This window comes from Pygoscelis adeliae, unplaced genomic scaffold (assembly GCF_000699105.1).
Source record: "Pygoscelis adeliae isolate BGI_AS28 unplaced genomic scaffold, ASM69910v1 Scaffold160, whole genome shotgun sequence".
Classification (NCBI taxonomy): Eukaryota; Metazoa; Chordata; class Aves; order Sphenisciformes; family Spheniscidae; genus Pygoscelis; species Pygoscelis adeliae.
In genome coordinates this window covers 5,094,194-5,098,106 of record NW_008824035.1, presented here as the reverse complement: position 1 = coordinate 5,098,106, position 3,913 = coordinate 5,094,194, and positions in this window count along the sequence as shown.

Genomic DNA, 3,913 nt, shown 5'->3' with positions numbered 1-3,913 from the left:
TGCAAACACATTCTTACATCAACTGTGTCGTTTACTGAGGAGATACAAGCCTCATCCCCTCCAGAACCCACTTGCACATTGCAGCCCCACTATAATAGGAGCTGTCCAAGCACAGCACTAAAAGATGACCCTGCAGCAGCAGAGCTTGCTAAGTCAATAGCAAGCTCTAACAAGCTTTAACACTGTTTAAATCTCCAGCTAATCTTCACCCCGTCTGCAGCACTCTGACACAGGGGCCTGATCCCACAAAGTACTCCTCTGACATGAACCCCCAAAGCACTGGTGACTCTCCAGAGATCTGGCAAACCAAGGCAGAGTTCTAGTGGATGATAATTGCCCAGAAGCTGTGCTGCCAAAATTCATTAGAAATTTAGTATCTACAGATCTGTAAGTGGCCTTCCTCATTATGTCCTTCCCAAGTCTACAAAATTCAGTCACTTCAAATGCCAATCTACACAGACATCCCTTTAGCTACAAGCAGTCCGAGGACATCATTTCACTTGTGTCACTGGAAGAGTACATTTCTCTAGATTTAAGTACAATAAGGTCTTGAGCTTTATCTATGCCTCTGACATCAAGGCACACTTAATCACCTCCTTACAGAAAATATGCAGACATGATTTATGCGTTTGGTAAAATTTTATCAATTTACAGCAATCAAATTAATTAGCTAAATTAATTCCGGTTAATTTATTTACATTGCCTAGGAATATTTCTTGCATGGATAGCTCCATTAACTGCAATGTTATGTTTCAGAGAAACACCAAAGTAGGGTTGTTCAGTTGTAGATCACATTTAGGCTGTGACCTCAAGCCATATCAGCTTTGGCCACGTCTGAAACCTTGGAAGCTGTTATCTCACAGGTGATTCACTCTCTCAGGATTTCAGTCAGCTCAGGAGGTGAGTGCTCCCCTTGAAAAGCCAGCCTTAAAGCACACAAGAACTAAAAAGAGACGTCCCTTTGTCTGACCCAACCAGGGACAAGAAAAGTACAAACATAGCCAAGTCTGGCAAATCAAAGTTAACCCTTTAAGTCCTAGTGGAGCCTCAAGCTTGGCTCCCCACTAGTATTTTTGTGCAGAAATTACTCCACATTTTGTCTGCTAACAACTTAACTTAATAACTTAAGTAAATACAAGTTAGTTTGCTAGTTTTTCTTCTGCAAAAAGGCTCATGGAATGCCATCTCCCATTGAGGGAAAAAGATATTGTGTCACTGTGTTGGTCTCGGCTTTATAAAAGTTTTCCCTTCTCCTCTTCTTCCCTCCCTCCCTCTCCCTCACATACTCATTTTCCTTGAGTGCTTCATGGAGGCTTTTTATAAATAACTGGACATATTCATTCTAAAAAGCACTTTGGCCAGTCAGATTCATTTCTGTATAACCCCTTGCAGTGCTATTCAATAAAATGCGAATAATTACCATAGCAACTGCAGCATGTGGTACATATGGTGCCTCTGAGAAACAAAGCATTTTCTTTCTTTCTTTTCTTACCCTTTAAAAAGAGAGACACATACATTAGTTTTTAATACAAAATGATGTCTTACAGTGTTTATTAAAGGGGAAAAAAGGTTTTCAAATGAAGAGCCATCTCTCACTCTGCTTAGAAGCTCAGATAATCAATTCTTCATACATCACCATCCTTTAATCTCTCATTTCCTCACATTATCAATGTGTACATTTTTGCAAAATGGAAACAATACGTACTTAGACAACAAAGTACCCTGATTATGTCTTCCTGTGCTCTTACTGGCTGAATGCTCCAATAGACAGACAGCACAAAGTGAAGGGTGTTGACTCATGGAAGGACTGGATTAAACCTGAAGAATAGCAGCCCTTCAGAGCTGCCTTGCATATCCCCTGGAGGCTTCCTCCCCCTTGACAGGGACAGCTGAACTATAGAAATGAAACTGCACCTGAAGTGCTGCAGTGTACATCTCATGTCCTGAACACACAGGTAACATCTTGTTATTAACACTGAGCTGCAAAACTGAGCATTGCAGGAGTTGTTTCACATGCAGTTCCACTGACAGCAGCACCACCCAGGAGTGGGGCTGACGACCATTTGGAACCGGTAACTGCATCAGTCTTGTGTTTGTGAGTCGAGGTCCTAAAATGTTTTGCCAAAATGAAGGTGTGGTAGCCTGTCTTGTTGTCTCTAAAGGTATCAACTTGTTCACCATACAGCTAGAATCACATGCTCATACGTGCATGACATGGACATTGAGTTTTCTGAGTGTGGAAGAACAGTGCATTCTTGGAGATGCATTCTCAAGCCCACAGCTCCAAAAGTCAAATTACAACACAGCCACCATGTTCCATGTGAAGTAACGTAATTTTTTAGCATCCGGTTAGAAACTGAAACTGAGGAGGACCAGCAGATGGAAGAGAGATTGTGCTCTTGTTGACTCAGCCTGCAAGTTATGTATCCATAGTAGAGCTTTTCTCAGCCTGCAAGTATTGTGATCCTGTTGAATTCGGAGGGGCTGAGCAAATACTGCCCTGTGTTAGCAACCACAAACCAGCTCATATCCTTCATACCATCATCCTGCAGCAGGTCATCTTGCCCAAAACACAGTATGTCAAGCCCTTAATTGAACTCTCCTGGTGCAGTAGGCTGTAAGACTTACTGCCTAAAACTAGCAGATCCCAAGGAACTCGTAAGGGACAAGGACCATCCCTTCAAAGCCTCAGAACTTCTGTACCAGCCTTTGTTTCCAGGTAAACCCTTCCCTCCATCTCTCTTTGTTGCCATCCTCCCCGCAGGACCAATATCTGAAAAACGTTTCCTGAATGTGCAGACACCTTCTAAACTCAAGCTTAGGAGACTGAAAAGATGTGACATGCATGCCTCCCTGCCTCTGCCTCACCTTCCGCTGCTGACACATCCCTCCCTAAGATACACAGAGCCTGGTTCTGCAGGGGCATGAAGTGGTATGGGAAGGGGTGGCAATGCTGCAAACAAAACCCTTTTCCTGGGTGCCCTTCCTATCTGAAAGAATGACTTGTACATGAAGGATCCCCCTTTCTTAGCTCCCGTACCCCTGGGACAGTCCCAGATGATTGGATTCTTCTTTTTTTTAAGATTTCTTTTGACAGTGGTAGCTATAGGTATCTGTAAATCTGGCATGAAAGAGAGGATTAGTTATACCTAGCTGTACACATTCTTGTACACATGTTGCATGCAGAAATGGCCACCTGAGGTATGTAAATGTGGACCTGTTTTTGTCTGTTTCCAAGCTTTGTTTTAGTGATCTATTCAAACTCAGTTGTTAAATCTCTAGCAGGCAACCAGCAGTGCACATTTGCTCTGCAGTCTTCAGCCACCAAACCCAGCTGAAGAAAGCACAGCCCTAGAAGTGGTGATCACCAAATGCAATTGGGAACTGAAATAAACATTATTTTTCAAAATGAAATTATTGGTTACCATTTTATCCTTGATGGAATAAGGCTGTGAACATGATAAACATGAGCTCACAGTTTAACTAATAATGCCTTCAATAAATACAAAAGAACCCCTTAGTCTTCTGGGGAATATATTATTTCACCAAAACAAATCTTGGACTGGGATAACATGACTTACCTGAATACAACTTCCTGTCATAGTCGCCCTTCTCTGCATCTAGGTGAATCTATTTTGAGCTGTTCTGCCATCACCCAGCACCAATTTTTCAGACAAAAAGCCACTAGAGAGCGCCTCTTCCACAGTGATGGGACGAGCACTGTAAACCTGCTTGTGTGAGAGACTATTTTGCTGAGAAATGGAGAATTCAGTGACATGGGGAATTATTATGCACCATTCATTTCCTTGTAATTTAACTCTCAGTAACAAAAGCATAATGTATAGTCTGGTTTACTGGGCTGATTTACAACACTTTAAGTGAAAAGACTATTTCATTCTCTTCTTTTCCTGCT